The sequence below is a fragment of the Delphinus delphis genome, chromosome 19 (genome assembly GCF_949987515.2).
Source record: "Delphinus delphis chromosome 19, mDelDel1.2, whole genome shotgun sequence".
NCBI classification, from domain to species: Eukaryota; Metazoa; Chordata; class Mammalia; order Artiodactyla; family Delphinidae; genus Delphinus; species Delphinus delphis.
The window spans coordinates 45507917-45526460 of NC_082701.1; positions in this window are offsets into that span (position 1 = coordinate 45507917).

Consider the following 18544-nt stretch of genomic DNA (forward strand, 5'->3'; position numbering starts at 1 on the left):
CCCTCCCGGCAGCCATACCTGAGAGGGCATCACCCTTACGAAGGGCAATTTGGCAACAGCTATCAACGTAGCACTTGTATATTCCCTTTGACCCAGCAGTCCTACTTTTGTGTAAAATAAGAATATAAATGTTTATATATAAATATATGTACATACTTGCATTTGCATAAAGAAATTCTTTTTTTTTTTTTTTTTTTTGCATGAAAAAGTTCTTGAAGGATAAATGAGAAATAATAGTGGTTTCAGAGACCAGGGTGGGGTAGGACTGGAAGGATGGAGAACAGAGGTGGGAGATAAACATTTTACTGAATACTCTTTTATGCTTTTTTTAAAAAGCATTTGGACCATGTGACTCTATTATCTTTTTAAAATAGACTTTATTGTTTAGAACAGTTTTAGATGCACAGCAACACTGAGCAGAAGATACAGAGATTTCCCATATGCCCCCTGCCCCAGCACATGCACCGCCTCCCCATTATCCACATCCCCCATCACAGGGGTGCATTTGTTACAGTCGATGGACCAACACTGACACATCATTACCACCCAAAGTCCACAGTTTACATTAGGCTTCATCCTTGGCTTTGTATATCCTGTGGGTTTGGTTAAATGCATGATGACATGTACCCACCATTATAGTATCATACAGAGTAGCTTCACTGCCCTAAAACCCTCTGTGCTCTGCCTGTTCATCCCTCCTCCCCCCACCCCCTTCCCCTGGCAACTAAGTGTTAATCTTTTTTTTTTTTTTGCGGTAGGCGGGCCTCTCACTGTTGTGGCCTCTCCCGTTGCGGAGCACAGGCTCCGGACACGCAGGCTCAGCGGCCATGGCTCACGGGCCCAGCCGCTCCGCAGCATGTGGGATCTTCCCGGACCGGGGCACGAACGCGCGTCCCCTGCATCGGCAGGCAGACTCTCAACCACTGCGCCACCAGGGAAGCCCTGTTAATCTTTTTAAAACTTAAAAATGTTTATTATTCAAAGAAATAGACTAATATCTTCAGTCCTGCTGCCTGGGTTTGGATCTCCTCCCTACCATGGCTGTGTAACCCGTGGCACATGGATTAACTTGCTTAAGCCTCTGTTTTCTTATCTGTAAAGTGGAGATGCTAATAGTATCTATGTTGTAAGACTGCTGAAAGATAATCTAAAATTTGAGAAGCATTCAGCCGGGCACCTGGCACTTAGTAAACACAAATCCAGGTACATACCATGGTTATCATCTGTCATCTTGTCATCTCTGTGGAGGCTGCCTTTCATCGTCCCAGTGTGCATCTCACATTCATCCCTCCAGAGAAAATCTGATTGGGTGACGTTGTCGTTATCCAATATGGAGCATCTCTGTTAGACAGACTCTTACAGACCCATATCATGGGTGGTTGGTCATTTTGATGTCCAGCCTACCCATAGCCACTTCGGGCTTGGGCCCACCCCCAGACTAAACCACTGGCACCAGAAGCATAGTCCAGTGATATGACACAAGACAGAACAAGAACTGCCCCCCACCGATGTAACCAATTTCCTCAGAGGAGGGCTCTGGGGGTAGCAGGCACTCAGAACTCTTTGGCTTGTGCAGTACAGTTGGTTAGGAAAGGAAAAGAATCCAGAAAGAGCCTGGAAGAAAATGAGGGGGGACTTCCCTGGCGGTCCAGTGGCTAAGACTATGTGCTCCCAGTGCAGGGGGCCCGGGGTTCGATCCCTGGTCAGGGAACTAGGTCCCACATGCCACAACTAAAGATCCCGCGTGCCGCAACTAAGACCCAGCACAGCCAAATAAATAAATAATTTTTTTTTTAATGAGGGAACAAGGGATTAAAAACTCTATTATTATTGGTTTAGGGTTGCTGGGAGGATTAATGGAATCAATCCACATACAGTATTTCTCGAAGTGCTGGGTGAACTGTAAGCACTCAATATATGGTAGCCTTGAGGATGGCAGTGATGATGGTGGTGATGACGATTATGACTGTTATCAGGTCTATTTGAGGCTGAAGAACAGGTACAGGTAGAATGATGGGGAGAGGGAGATAAAGGACGGATTGTACTCAAGAGAAAGGCCATTAGGGTTTAAGGTTTCAAAGCAGGAGTAGCTCCTGGGGATGTAACAGCCCAAGCCGAGGTCCTAAGAGTGGCCGTGTGACATGCATACACCTGGCAGCTCCGTCCTCCCTGCACCTACAGATAGACTGAGTGTCCAAGATCTGTATTCTCCCAGGGTCTCACGCAGTGCCCACTCCTCCTGCCTCGGATCCATGGGGAGGGCTCTGCCACTACCTGGTGCCTTTTCAGAGGTACCCAATTCTCTCCCCTCCTAGGACTTCAGAAAGGGGCCAGTGTTTGAGGTCCTCCTGCCTGCAGAGCCACTGGATGGCACGTACTGGCACCTGGTGTGAGCTTGGGCTGCGGGGGAGGTTCCAGAACAGGAGACTATTTATAGCCTGGCACAGATGCCCAGTTCCCAGCTAAGGGAGGGGGCGTGGTAGATGGGAAGCAATCGTGCTTCCATCGTTTATTATTTTATTAACCACTTAGGAGACTGTATGCAGTGAGCATCACCTGGTTTCATCTCTAGTTTTCCTGTTTGCGATTCCTTCCTGCTTTTTACCTCAAGAACAACATTCTTCCCCAGGGGCCAAAGAGGGGCCAGGGAGAAAATGAAATTGACCAAGTGACAATGAATGACGGCAAAGAAGGGATAAATATTCATCCGGCTCCATCAGCAGTGGGAGTGGGTCCAAAAAAACACTTAGCCTCACAAATTGCTCACTTATCCTCCCCATAGTGAGTTTGCTCCAAATGGTTTGGAAAACTATTGCCGCTAATCAAAGGCGTCAGGCCCTTTGCTGGAAGGGGGCCAAGCACGGGCCCAGCAAGAGTCTGAATTGTGCCTGGATTCATTATCTAGTCCAACATTTTAGTGGTAGGTTTTTGTTTGATTTCAAAGTGAGATGGTTAGGTCATTATTTGTTAAATTATAGCTTTTAATTAGCAGCTCGATTAAAATGAAAAGCCTGAGAGAGGCTCACATGCCTCTACGTTTTTGTTTGGAATTTATAATTGTTGCTATTTGGAAAAGATTAGCTGGGGGCGTTAAAGTTTGTTTGTTTGTTTGTTTTAAAGAAAATCCTCAAATTATGTGCTGTTGGGGAGGGAGTGATGGGGGATGCCAGTAAGCTAGATACAAAGACCTTACAAGAATGCTTTCTGTATTATTACCCATGCCCAGTGTTCTTATATTTGCAGAAAAAGAGGGGGGACAGATGTTTTATAATAATTCATACATTTTCCCCCAGGTTGAGCCCAAGATGGGAACTGAGGCATTAAGGGGTAGTGAATTTGCCAGAAGAGTGGTTAGCCAAGGCCCTGGTTACAGATGGAGTTTTGTTCACCGCTTACCCACTCCTGATTCCCCCAGAAGGTTGGGAAGATGGGGGGCCCTTGATCAGCCTTGGTAGATTTCTTCCCCTTGGCAATTTGGTTTCTGCATTTGGGAGGAACGAGGAACATTCCTTATTCCTTGCTCCAACTTTGCGGCCATCATCATCCCACCGGGTTTAGCCCTTGTTCCGCTAGTTGCAGAACAATCTTAGATCCAGCAGGGGGCGCGCCACTGCCTGATTTAGAGCTCGAGCCTCCCTCCCTTGCGAAAACACACCCCCACCATCTGCACAGAAAGTGTGCTTTTCTTCCCGTCTCTGTGTTGGTTTTCCTTCTCTGGTAACAGCAAGGATGTAGATTACAATCTCTGCACGTTGGGCCTCGGGCTGGGAGCGGCTGTCAAGGCAAGCGCCTTGGTTTTCTTCATCTTTTCACACCCAAAGAGAGCATCGCCGCCCACCCCATGGGGGCTAAGGCAGAGAGAGGACCCCCGGTGTCTGAGCCATTTCCCTCAAGACTCCTTTGCTTTGTGCTCTGCAGGTCCCACCGACAGCAGGTGGGAAGCGTCTCTAGAGCGCGGGGTGAGCCCACATCCATCATCCCTCATCCCTCATCCGAGCTCCTGTGGTGCTCGGGCATCTTGTACCATTGGGCCACAAATGCCATTAGAGCAAAGATCAGGGTTGTCCTCTGATCTATTACCGACACATGTATCACGGATACATGATACATAATGAATGAATGAATGAATTCATATAAACCTTTCTTTAATTATTTCATTCTTTCATGTACTGAGCAAGCACTCTGTGCCAGACACTGAGGAATCAGAGATTAAAATATAATCCCAGTCTTCAAGGAGATTATAGCCTGGAGACAGAGACAGACATGAATCTGGGCAACTAGAATTTCCAGCTTTTCCTAGTTAGTGGTTAACTAACTTCATTTAGCCAGCAAAATCACACCAGTCACATAGTAAGGATACATACTGGCTGGACACGACAACATCCTTCTGAAATTCAACCACCTCTTACCTTGGCAGTGAACTTGACTCCCACCCTCTTTCCCAGAGTTGTGGGGCAGGGGAGGTTCCAGTTCAGATGCCCTTAGTCTCCTATTACTCTGAAGCTCCAGATTACGCTCTACATCCCATATCTCCTGTGGAACCAGGCCACCTTGCCGAGGTCACTTTTGACCCAAAGCCCTTTGGCTGTGCGTCAGGGTCTCTGTGAGTGATTTTTCCCTCAGGAGGGGAGATGTAAAAATAGCCCATTAATAAATAACACTTTGTCCTGAAGGACTTTTGGACATATGCTGTTATTGATGTTTTGTTTGTTTTGATTTTGCTTTAGAGTATAGATTTGATGTTCCACCTCCCCATCTTGCTTTCATCTTTATTCTTAATGATCACATTTTATTCCACTTATAGGAGTAATCAAAGAGGTAAAACCCTCTGCCTGTGGGGGAGAACAGCACAGATAAGAAGCCCAGAAATAGGAACTGTTTTCTGATGAGAAAATGTCCAATTTTATAGGAGATTAGCTTTGAGTATTGGAGGGAGGGTTATCATTATGGCCTGAAGCAACTATACGTAGCTCTAGAGTTCTGATGGCCAAGAAAGGTGGAATAAATGTTTGGGAAGTGTTTTAATATTTTGATCTCTGAAAAAGGCTAGAGCATGAAATAAGTAAACGAAAAGACTTTAACGCTTTTGGACTCTTGGAGCAAAAAAAAAAAAAAAAACCCACAAAAAATTAACCTTTATAATTTCATGGTATTGAAATTTTACTAGAATTAAATTGTTTTAAATCACACAATTGCTCCAGCTCCAGCTGTGTGCGCTGGTGTGAATCAAATACTGTCTGTCATTTAGATTACACTTCTCCCCTCCGTAGCCCCCCAGCAAGGGTCCCAATGACTACAATTAAAACCACTGCACTACATGGTTTCGCAAGGGAATTCTAACAAACCTTTAAAGAGAAGATAATCCCAGGGCTGTTTAAACATGCTATATAGAAAAAAGAGGAACTTTTCCAAAATCTTTTAGAAATATGAGCGCAAGACTGATACCAATCCAGTAAAGACTTCATTAAATATAAAAACATAGGTGCAGGTCATTAATTACTATTAATGCAAAAAGTTCAATTATAATATTAATAAAAGGAATATAGCATAGTAAAATTAATATATCATATGGAGTTTGTTCCAGGAATTCAAGGGTGGTTCAACATATAGACCTCTACTACCAAAACCCAGAACATCCTCTTCTGGTAGTAGTGGACTAGATAATTTAGAAGAATACTTTCCACAAAGAAAAATCTTTAAGTTAGACAAAGTATAACAAAAATATTTTAGTAAGAGTTAATAAGATAGGGATCAATTACCGAATGAGGTCTGGGAGAGGTTGGGAAAGTGGGTTGGTGAGCAGAGCACTTGGGGTCACTTTTTCCAGAAAATGTGCTGAGAGTCTAAGATGTACTTTGTGCAGTCCCATAGGGATGGGGGACAAAAGATGGAATCCACCTAGGGTAGGGACTGTGGTTCCATCCCATAGTATTTAATTCAGATAGAATCTAGAAGCAGTGGGGGAATAGATTGATTTCTCAGTATGTAGTATTGGAACAACTGGGTAGCCACTTGAAAAACAAAGTTGGATTCAGACTTCACACTACATATGAGGATAAATTCCAATTGAATCAAAGTTCGAAATGGAAGAAAAATGAAATCATGAAAATAATAGAAGAAAATATGAGAGGATTCTAACTCCAAAGGGAGCAAGGCCTTTCTCATTATATCACAAAATCCAAAAGCCACTAAAAATAAATTGATACATTTGGCTACATAAAAAATGTTGCAATGCAAAATATAAACAAAGACAAATGATAAACTTGGAAAAATATGTTCAACTCAAATCACAGGCAAAGAGTTAATTATAATATTTACAGAGGAAAAGATTACTAGCCCAAGAGAAAAGTGGGCAAAAGATGGTCCACAGATGGTTCACAAAAAAGAAAAGAGAAATGACTCTTATTATAAAAAGATGCTCAACCCTAGTCATATGAGAAATGCAAATTAAAACCACATTGAGGTACCATTTTTCACCCATTATACTGGTAAAATCCAAAAATTTGAAATCAGACTGAATGGGTCAGAAAACAAGCATTCTCACACGTTACCAGTAAGAGGGTAAATTGACACCCCCTATCAAGGGCAATTTGTCAGTATTTATCAAAATTACAAATGTTTATACTCTGATCTAGCAGTCCCAGAATTTTTTCCTGCAGATAGCCTTACACATGTGCAAAATGATATTCATAATTACGTAATGGCAAAAGAATGGAAACAGCTAAATGTTCAACAATAAAGGATTGGTTAAATAAATTATGGTCCCTCCATATGTTGGAATATTATACAGCTGTAAAAAGAGAGTAAGGAAATTCCTTATGTATTTTATGGAAAGTTCAGCAAGGTACGTTCTAACAAAAAAAGGCAAAGTCCGGAGCAGTGTGCTACCATTTGGGTAAAAAAAGAAAGAGAGAAAAATAACGTATACCCATAGTAGTTGGTATACACATAATTTTTCTAGAAGGATAAACAAAAAACTAAAATCAAGAGTCACCTATTAAGGGACATGGGCACTGAGTGGATGGGAAAAGGGTAGGAGGGAGACTTTTTACTACCTGTGTTTTGTTTTATTGGATGTTTGAACAATGTGGCTGCCTTATTTATTTACACCTCTGAGGTGTAACGTTCAGTGTCATGGCCAACCTCCTAACCCACTATTAAAGTAGCAGATGGACTCTATTTCCCAGCAACCAGAAGAGATTGCCCTGAGATGAACTCTCTTCTGGCCAAAGGCACTGATTTCTAATCACCAGCTGGGCTTGGAACGCAGCTGACGTGGTTTATGAGACAGAATGGAGCTAACAGGCCCCTACTTCAATTTTACCTCTAACTTTGACTTAAGAAACAATTTTTTAATCGTGGTAAAATATACATAATATAGAAGTAACCATTTTAACCATTTTTTATTGAAGTATAATTGATTTACAATGTTGTGTTAATTACTGCTGTACAGCAAAGTGATTCAGTTATACATATATATACATTCTTTTTTAAAATAGTCTTTTCCATTATGGTTTATCATAGGATATTGAATATAATTCTCTGTGCTATACAGTAGGACCTTGCTGTTTATCCATTCTATATATAAAAGCTTACATCTGCTAATCCCAACCTCCCACACCAGCCCTCCCTTAACCCCTCCCCCTTGGCAACCACCAGACTGTTCTCTATGTCTGTGAGTCTGTTCCTGTTTCACAGATAGGTTCGTTTGTGTCCTATTTTATTTTCTTTTATTAAAATTTTTTAAAAAATTTATTTATTTATTTTTGGCTGCATTGGGTCTCCACTGCTGTGCGTGGGCTTTCTCTAGTTGTGGCGAGTGGGGGCTACTCTTCATTGTGGTGCGCGGGCTCCTCTTGTTGCGGAGCACAGGCTCTAGGCGTGTGGGCTTCAGTAGTTGTGGCACATGGGCACAGTAGTTGTGGTACACAGGCTTAATTGTTCCATGGCATGTGGGATCTTCCCAGACCAGAGATTGAACCCACGTCCCCTGCATTGGCAGGTGGATTCTTAACCACTGCACCACCACCAGGGAAGTCCCCTGTGTCATATTTTAGATTCCACATATAAGTGATATCATATGGTATTTGTCTTTCTCTTTTTGACTTACTTCACTTAGTATAATAATCTCTAGTTGCAACCATGTTGCTGCAAATGGCATTATTTCATTCTTTTTTATGGCTGAGTAGTATTCCATTTTATGTAGGTACCACACCTTCTTTATCCATTCATCTGTCAATGGGCATTTAGGTTGTTTCCATGTCTTGGCTATTGTGAATAGTGCTGCTATGAACATAGGGGTGTATGTATCTTTTTTGAATTATAGTTTTGTCAGCATTTTAACCACTTTTAAGTGTACAATTCAGTGGCATTAAATACATTCCCCATGTTGTGCAGCCATCTCCACCATCCATCTCCAGAAAATTTTCATCATCCCAGATAGAAAGTCTGTACCCATTAAACAACAATTCCCCATCCCTCCTTCTCCCCAGCCCTTGGTAACTACTGTTCTACTTTTTGTCTCTATGAATTTGCCTATTCTCATATAAGTGGAATCATACAATATTTGTTCTTTTGTGCCTGGCTTATTTCATTTAGCATAATATATTTTTTATAAATTTATTTATTCATTTATTTTAATTTTTGGCTGCATTGGGTCTTCGCTGCTGCACGCGGGTTTTCTCTAGTTGCGGAGAGTGGGGGCTACTCTCTGTTGCGATACATGGGCTTCTCATTGTGGTGGATTCTCTTGTTGCAGAGCACGGGCTCTAGGTGCGTGGGCTTCAGTAGTTGTGGTTTGCGGGCTTCAGTAGTTGTGGCTCGTGGGCTCCAGAGTGCAGGCTCAGTAGTTGTGGCGCATGGGCTTAGTTGCTCCGCGGCACGTGGGATCTTCCCGGACCAGGGCTTGAACCCGTGTCCCCTGAATTGGCAGGCGGATTCTTAACAACTGCGCCACCAGGGAAGCCCCATTTAGCATAATATTTTGAAGGTTCATCCATGTTGTAGCATGCACCAGAATTTCATTCCTTTTTTATGACTGAGTAATATTCCATTGTATAAATATACCACATTTTAGTTCTTCATTCATCAGTTGATGGATATTGGATTTCTTTCCACTTTGCGGCCATTGTGGATAATGCTGCTACGAACGTTGGTGTCCAAGGGTCTGTTTGAGTCCTTGCTTTCAGCTCTTTGGGGAACATATACCTGGGAGTGAAACTGCCCTTATTTTGGCTTTTAACCAAATGAGCTAACCAGAGCAACACTCCTCAAAGATTGTGAAGACTCTTGACTGCAAGGAAAATCAGGAAGAAAGTTAAAATACAAACAATTAAACAATGTAAAACAGCCAAGCACCGTCTACACATAAACGCATCACAACCAAAATGAACGTGAGGCAACTGAATGCCACGGGCTTTGATGTCGTCGACTTTTTCCCACAGGTGATCCACAGCTGTGTTGGTATCTCAGGTTTGTCTTCATCCCAGGGCCGGAAGGATTTCAAAGGATGCCTGGCACTCCCCCTATAGGAAGCACAGATGGATCTGCAGTTTCTACCTACTCACAGGTAAATTGGAACCTGAACTGTGCCTCATGGGAGTTTTGGCACTCAGCAAAGCTGCCCTGTGGTGGCACTAATGTATCATTTGCTTTTTGAACTCTGAAAAAAGCTGCTGCTTTTAAATTATTAAGCTAAAAGCTTAATAATTTGCTGGTAGCGTTCTGACCTCCTCTGAGAGGGCTTCTGGGCAGGGGCATCCTAAACGGCATTAACCCTGAGCCAAGGTATCACCAAATTTGTGAAATAAGCTCCCTGCCCTTCTTGCTTCTCTGGCATCCGTTTTTACTCATCCTGAACAGTGGGTGAGTGGCTATTGGCAAGGCTGCTTCCTCTATGTAAAACTTCTCAAAACCCTCCTACAGTGGGTCACTTGTGAAGTCCCACAGTTGGCCACGGAGAAGCGCCTGTTAGGTACATAGTCGCCCCACATTCACCCTGTGTGCAGTTCTCACTGTGGCTTGCTGCCAGGCAGATGGCAGAAGAGGCTCACCCTTAACTCCAAGAAGATAAGGGAGGGATCATGTACGCAAAAACAGCTTCCTCTGCCTTGAGGAGTTGAAAGAATGACACAATGAACTCTTGGAATCGGGGGAGCTCTTTTTTGAGTACCCTTAGTTCAACACAGAGCAGATATTTTTGTTTGCCACCCCCTCTTCTGTCCACACCACCCTAATTTCTCATGGGGGAATTAACCCTTCCCTCGTTCGCAGCCATGTGGTACTTTTTGTTTTTTGGTTTTTTATAGCCGTGCCACGTGGCTCGCGGGAGATCCCCAAGCAGGAATCAAACCCATGCCCCCCGCAGTGGAAGCACGGAGTCCTAACCACTGGACCACCAGGGAATTCCCTCAGCCACGTGGTTTAGATATACCTAACCCTGCCCCACAGTTCCAGGGATGGATCCTGATTTGCTTAAGACAGAGTGTCCCCACCCTTGGATGCAGTGATTAGTTTAAAATGAGTAGTTAACCCAAGCCAGTCAGATGCAAGGAAATGTTTGCTGGTGTTTCTGGGAAGGAGAAGCCCCCTTTGGGGGCAGAAGTATGCAAATAAGGAAGGATGTAACCTCAGGAGTGCCTGGCAGCCATTCTGCTACCATGAGGGAGAGCATGCCTGAGATTAAAACTGAGGACGTTGAGAAACCAACAGAGAGAAACTGGGCACACCGTTTGAACCTGTATCAAGCCCCACCTGAAGTTAACCCCGTCTCTGAACCATTCAGTTATGTGAGCCAATAAATGACCTTTATTTTTTTAAGCCAATTTGAGTTGGAGTTTCTATTACTTGCAGCATAAAGTTGTCCAGCTAATTCAAGGCTTCATAATCAATGCTACAAGAAATATAGATCTTCCAGTGAGAGAAAATTGTTAGTTGTTTCCGTGATGTGTTACTGGAAGTTCAGCAGAGGATAAGGGCAGGAGGATGGAAAGCATGTGAAGAGGAAGTTTGGTGTCTGGCCCAAGGAAGTGAGAGTCCCGACTGAAGACTACTTATTCAGGAGGGGAGTTGCTATGCCCCAGGTGATGGCATGAGAACCATTCTTGTATAAATTGAAGAAAGAAGACAAGTTTGTCTTGGTCTGATCTCCCCCTACTATTCTCATTTCCTCTATAAAATGAGGATGTTGGATTTGGTGAGCTCCAGCATTCTGAAAGAGCACAGGCTTCCGAACCTCACATACCTGAGATCGGATCCTAACATCAGCTGAACAACCTCAGTCAAGTTACTTAACCTCTCTGAGCCTCAGTTTCCTCAGCTACAAAATATGGGTATCGATTATACCTTCCACACAGTGATTTTTGTGACGACCTAATGAAATACCACGAATGAAGGTGCTAGCACAGTGCCTGGCATATGGTAAATATCCTATAAATATCAGCTCTCCCTCCCCCACCCCACTGCCATCTCTGTAAGTATAGAACAAAGGGTGGGCAACCTCTTGCTGACGGGGCCAAGTCTGGCTCCTGCTTTTGTAAATAAAGCTTTATTGGAACACAACTGTGCTCATTCATTTACACATTGCCTATGGCTGCTTTCTAGCTCTAAGCAGAGTGTTGAGTAGCCAGGACAGAGACTGTATGGCCCACAACACCTAAAATATTTACTGTCTGGCTCTTTACAGAATAAGCTTCCTGATGTAGAACATAAGGCCTGATCTAGTTTAAGGAACCTGAGTCATTTTGCCAGCGGGGAGGGGAAGTGTTGGGAAGGTATAAAGAAACTTCTTGATGCCTCTTGAATCTTTCATGCTGACTCTGGCGGCCAGTCTCAAAGGAGAATAACCCACGGCAGGAAAAATCCCAGGGAAATAGTCAAACATGGTTCAGGATTCAAACCTTCCCCAGCACTTGAGGAAAGGGGCCGAAAGGAAGGTTGTCTCTCTAGATATCACACACACACACACACACACACACACACACACACACACACGCACGCACAGCTACAAGGACGTGACCAGACTTTTTTTTTTAAGTACTTACACAAAAATAGTAAATGTTGCAATAGGTCTGGGATGCTGTTCTGGTGAGAAGAAACAACTTCCTTTGGGGCACCATTTTCTGTGGGTGTGGCATCTGGAAGAGATTATGTCAGGGTCACGAGCATTCGTTGATCACGGGATGCTTGGGTGGCCCCAGCACTGACTGGAGCTGAGCTTAATGCCCCAAACAGATTACCTGACCCACCGTCCAGAGCAATGTATGGTTTCCTCTGTACCTGTAACTGTATGAGAAAATGGCCCGCCCCACAGATCTAGCTGTTGCCCTTCTAGGTGGTACTGACCCACGGTAATTCACCATGACTTTCCCTGCAGAATGAGTGCAATTTACACCCCTCTGAGCTGCACAGCCATCTCCATAGAAGATACTATCACTGGTAACTCAGCTTCTTCCTTAAACAGATAACACGAGGCACACATGCCACTGAAAAATGTGTGTTTTTTTCCCCTTTTTAAATTGAAATATAGCTGACATACAACATTATGTTAGTTTCAGGTGGTGGTGTTTTTCTTAGCAAGACACACCTTAGTGGGTGAGGCCAGGGGCGCCGGGCCCTGCTTGAGTAACAAAATACCTCAAGGCACTTTTGTTTGTTTGTTTTGGGTGGTTTTTGTTTATTTGTTTGTTTGCTTTTAGCCTTTGCTCTGTGAGAGAAGCCCCCACCTCTGTGTATTTCTGGGTACTCGGGGCTGGAGACCATTCCCCGACCCCATCACCCCCACTTCCTGGAGAAGTAGTTCTGATTAACTTGCTCTGTCTTTCTTCCTTTCTCCCTGTCTCTCTTAGAAAAACATAAACTGTGTGCTTACCTCACGGCACGTCTCACCCTCTTGTGATGATGACACAGCCTGCATTGCCCCGACCGCAGCCCCTCCAGGATCTGGATGGGGCTGCTTTAATGCTTCAGCTGCCCTTTGGCGCTTCCTGTGCTTAGGAGCTGGTCAGCTGCTTAGATGTTCTGCCAGTGACACCAGAGAGAGGCTTGCTGGTGTGGACTGGAACCACCCCCCACCAGTCCTGAGCCAGGAACTCTGAAGGGAGAAAATGTTTCTAAACTAGGAACTCTCAGTGCATGGAGATGGAAGGGGTTACAAACCTTGCCTTCGAACCTGGAAGGGATTTCAAATCATTTCCTCCAACTTCCCCATTTTATGGATGGGGAAACTGAGGGCTTGAGGGGTGATGTGGTTTCCCCAAGACACCCAGCTGGCTCTTGGCAGCTCTGCAAATCAAGTCCCAGGTCCTCTTTGTCACATCAAATGGTAAACCGCATTTTTGCCGTTGTGCAGCTGCGTCCAGCACCAAGTGAAGGCAGGCATTTGGTCCGGCTTTTCTCAGAACGTGGTCCTTCTCATGAGAGACAGGTGGGCACGGGGCAATGACCGACGTCTCTCCTCCCGTTTTCATCACAAAATGCCAAAGCCTGTAGGGTAGTGATTCCCAGAGCGTGGTGCTCATACCACAGGTGGGTTGTACATGAGATGATTTCAGGTGGTACCCACTTATTAAGTGTTAACCCTAACCCTAACCAGGTAACCTCTTAACATTTATTTAATGTGTATTTATGTTAATGTGCACTAGGGAGGTATAGAAGTGGACACCAAATCTATTCATGTTTATTGTGCTTGTATATGACGACTTAGGAGGGGGTGGTGCTCATTAACTAAAAATATATTCAGTCAATAATAGCATGCGTGGTTTGTTAATTGGGAAAAGACATACTAAGCAGATGACTGAAGTTCAGGAAATGCGGTGTGGAGGATACCAACGATTTGGGGGAAGAGACTTAAACCACTGACTTGCCAGTGATGAAGAAACACCCCCTCAGCCTCATTAATCACCAGACAAATGCAGAATGAAAGTAGAATGAGATACAATTTTCCACCTTTCAGTTTGGTCAGGATTATATAGTTTGTTCTCACTTCAGCGGCACAGATACTAGATGTAGAATGACACAGAGAGCATTGGCAGGGTCCCTGGGCACAGATGACATGCAAAGTGATGACCAATCCCGTGAGGCTGTTATGTGAGTAATCGAATTAGTATTATTGAGAACAGGGGCTCTTTTCTGAGGAGGAAGAAGGAGAAAGTGAGATCTTTGAGAGTAAGTGAAAATTCTGTCATCCTGAATATTAACGGCAAAATTCACTATACACTCATGACATGGTTTAAATGTATATATTTCTTAGCTTTTTCCCCTGAAAAGACCTATAAACAATGACCAATCCAGTAGCAATAAACGCCACTAATACCTTGACTGAGGTCTCCAAATGCCATTTCCCGCTAAAAAGAACCAGAGCTCTTTGGAGAAACAACTGATCTTATGTCTAGGACAGGAAATATATAAGATAAGCCTGAAATATCTTGTCAAACAAGAAAGAAACAAAACTATCAAAGACTACTAGAGTGATGTCAAAAGGCCTCAGAAGTTACCTTGAAGAAGCTCCCGCTGGCCAAAGATGGGACAATTTGAATGTCAAGAAGGTTAATAACTATACTAGAACAAAATGCATAAATACACTTAAATCCCTGAATTTATCATTATACTAAAAACAAGTCAAAACAAAAGAAAACCTCACTGGTTCCTTTTCAAGGATACCAGTGAACCAACTCAATTTTAAAAATTGGAAATAACGGTAAAGAGTCAAGTAATCATCCTGTGTTTCATATATGAACTATACCTCTGGGTCAACAAATAGTTGATGAGGGGAAGTTTCCTTTTTGTTTCTTGGGTGTTTTTGCTCTTTTTAAAAATTTTTTTATTTATTTAATTTTGGCTGCATTGGATCTTTGTTGCTGCACACAGGCTTTCTCTAGTTGCAGGGAGCGGGGGCTACTCTTAGTTGCAGAGCACAGGCTCTAGGCGCACAGGCTTCAGTAGTTGTAGTATGCGGGCTTCAGTAGTTGTGGCTCACGGGCTCTAGAGCACAGGCTCAGTAGTTGTGGCGCATGGGCTTATTTGCTCCACGACATATGGGATCTTCCCAGACCAGGCCTCAAACCCCTGTCCCCTGCATTGGCAGGCGGATTCTTAACCACTGCGCCACCAGGGAAGCCCGAAGTTTCTCTTTATAGGCATTTTCCTGCTGCTACGTGGAGAAGGAATGATGGCATAACACCTTTTGCACTCATCATGAAGAAAAGACATGATGACATGATTGCCATCCGAGGGAAGAACACAACTCCACCTGCAAAGCAGTCCTACCCTCTCCCCCATATTAAATCTGATCAAGGCTCTAGATCTAACTACCAATTCACAGAAGGGACATGTTAAAGGATTCCATGAGGTTCCCATCAGCAAAATACAGACTGTGGGAAACTCTACAGGATAAACTATCTAATGTCTTTAACAAATAAGTTACAAGGACAGATGAAGGTAGGGGTTGAGGGGACATGGAAGGAGAACCTATAAGTTAAAAGAGACTTATAGACTGTAATCTATGGGATGTTTTGAATCCTGATTCAAACAAACTACCAATAAAATTATGAGACAATAGGGAAATTGAAGACTGATATTTGATGATACTAAGGAACTATTTATTTTATTGAAGTATAGTTGATTTACAATGTTGTGTTAATTTCTGCTGTATAGCAACGTGATTCAGTTATACACGTATATACATTTTTTTGCATATTCTTTTCCATTCTGGTCTATCACAGGATATCGAATATATTCCCTGTGCTGTAGAGTAGGACCTTGTTGTTTATCCATCCTATATATAATAGTCTGAGTCTGCCAATCACAAGCTCCCAGTCCATCCCTTCCCCACCCCCCTCCCCCTTGGCAACTACAAGTCTGTGCTCTATGTCTGTGAGTCTGGTTCTGTTTCACAGATAGGTTCATTTGTGTCATATTTTAGATTCCACATATAAGTGATATCATATGGTATTTGTCTTTCTCCTCCTGACTTACTTCACTTAGTATGATAATCTCTAGGTCCATCCATGTTGCTGCAGTTGGCATTATTTCATTCGTTTTTATGGCTGAGTAGTATTGCATTGTATGTATGTACCACGTCTTCTTTATCCATTCATCTGTCGATGGGCATTTAGGTTGTTAAGGGACTATTGTTAATTTATTGAGTTGTCATCAGGGGATTGTGGTTGTTTTGTTTTGTTTTGTTTTGTTTTGTTTTGCAATACGCGGCCTCTCACTGTTGTGGCCTCTCCCGTTGCGGAGCACAGGCTCCAGACGCGCAGGCTCAGCAGCCATGGCTCACGGGTCCAGCCGCTCCGCGGCACGTGTGATCTTCCCAGACCGGGGCACGAACCTGTGTCCCCTGCATCAGCAGGCAGACTCTCAACCACTGTGCCACCAAGGAAGCCCAGGTACAGGATTTTTAAGGGTAATTTAACAGTGTCTATCCATATGTCAAGGGTACATATACTCTGACCCAGGAATTCCACTTCTGGGAATCTAACCTAAAGGAATACTCAACAAGGATGTTTCCTGCAACTTTGTTAGTGTTTGCAAGAAAACTGCAAATACTGACAACATCTATCAATAGTGGATATTGCAATAAACCACTGTTAGCAATAGCAGGAGTAGGCAAACGCCTGCAATGTCTGTCAATAGCAGATGTTTAAATAAATTATGGTACATCTATACAGTGGACTGCCATGAATCTATTAAAAATAATGAGGAAGATCCACACCTGCGGTGAAATAAAAAATAAACCATTAATCTTTGTCCCTAGTTCCTGGCTCAGAGCTCCTAAACCCTTGGAATTTACTGTCTATTGTAAGTTAATGAGATGACTCATGATAGGGGGCTAGATAGCTTCAGGATGGGGGCTGGTGGCCAGACAAACCAACCACAAGATTAGAGGCTTAGAACTGCCTCCCCCTCTACGGAGGAGAGGGGACCTGGAAGTTGAGTTCAATCACCAGTGGCCAATAATCTAAACAATCATGCCTACATAATGAAACTTCCATAAAAACCCCTAAACAGCACAATTCAGAGAGCTTCTGAGTTGGTGAACACATCCGTGTCCTGGGAGGGTGGTGAAACCCAACCCCTGCTACACTGAGGACCTTCCAGACCTCTCCCTGTGTACCTCTTCACCTGGCTGTTCATTTGTAGCCTTTATAATAAGCTGTAGTAGTACATCTAATGTTTTCTTGAGTTCTGTGGGTTGTTCTAGCAAATTATCAAACCTGAGGGTAGGGTATGGGAATCCTCAAATTTGTAGTTCACTGGGCAGAAGTGTGGGTAGCCTGGGCCCCCATTTGTGGCTGGCATCTGAAGTAGGGGCAGTCTTGTGGGACTGAGCCCTTAACCTGTGGGATCTGACTTACTTCAGGAAGTTGGTGTCAGAATTGAATTAAATTGTTAGTGTCAGAGAATTGTAGGACTGATTGGTGTCAGAAAGAAAAAAATCACACAACATGTATTGTCATAGAAGGATCTCCAAGACCTATTTGAGGTTAATTTTTTTAATAGCAATTTTTGGTTCATTGGGAAGAGTGCAAATTCTCTTATTGTAAAACAAAACATTTACAAAGCCACAGTAATACAAACTGTGGTGCTGGCATAAAGACAGACACATAGTCCAATGGAACAGAATAGAGGGCCCAGAAATAAACCTTCATATTATGGTCAAATGATCTTTCACAAGAGTTCTAAGACCACACCATGGGGGAAAGAACAGTCTTTTCAACAAATGGTGCTGGGAAAACTGGATATACATATGCAAAAAAAATGAAGTTGGACTCTTACCTTATACCATATGCAAAAAACTAACTCAAAAAAAAAAAAACCCACAAAAAAACAAAAACCAGACCTAAATGTAAGACATAAAACTACAAAACTCCTAGAAGTAAACATAAAGGGAAATTTCATGACACTGGACTTGGCAATGATTTCTTGGGTATGACACCAAAAGCAACAAAAGCAAAAACAGACAGATGGGACTACATCAAACTTAAAAACTTTTGTGCATCAAAAGAAATAGTCAACAGAGTGAAAAGGTAACATGGAATGGGAGAAAATAATTGCAAGTCATATATCTGATAAGGACCTAATATCAAGAATATATGAAGAACTCCTACAACTCAACAACAACAACAAAAATAACCCAATGAAAAAAATGGAGGGCTTCCCTGGTGGCGCAGTGGTTGAGAGTCCGCCTGCCAATGCATGGGACACGGGTTCGTGCCCTGGTCCGGGAAGATCCCATAGGCCGCGGAGCAGCTGGGCCCGTGAGCCATGGCCGCTGACCCTGCGCGTCCGGAGCCTGTGCTCTGCAACGGGAGAGGCCACAACAGTGAGAGGCCCGCGTAACGCAAAAAACAACAAAACAAAACAAAAATGGACGAAGGACCAGAAGAGACATTTCTCCAGAGTAGATATACAAATGGTCAACAAGCATATGAAAAGATTCTCAACATCACTAATCATTAGAGAAATGCAAAACACATATGACAAAAGGTCTGAATAAAGAATATGTGAACTATTACCACCCAAATATAAGAAGACAAACATC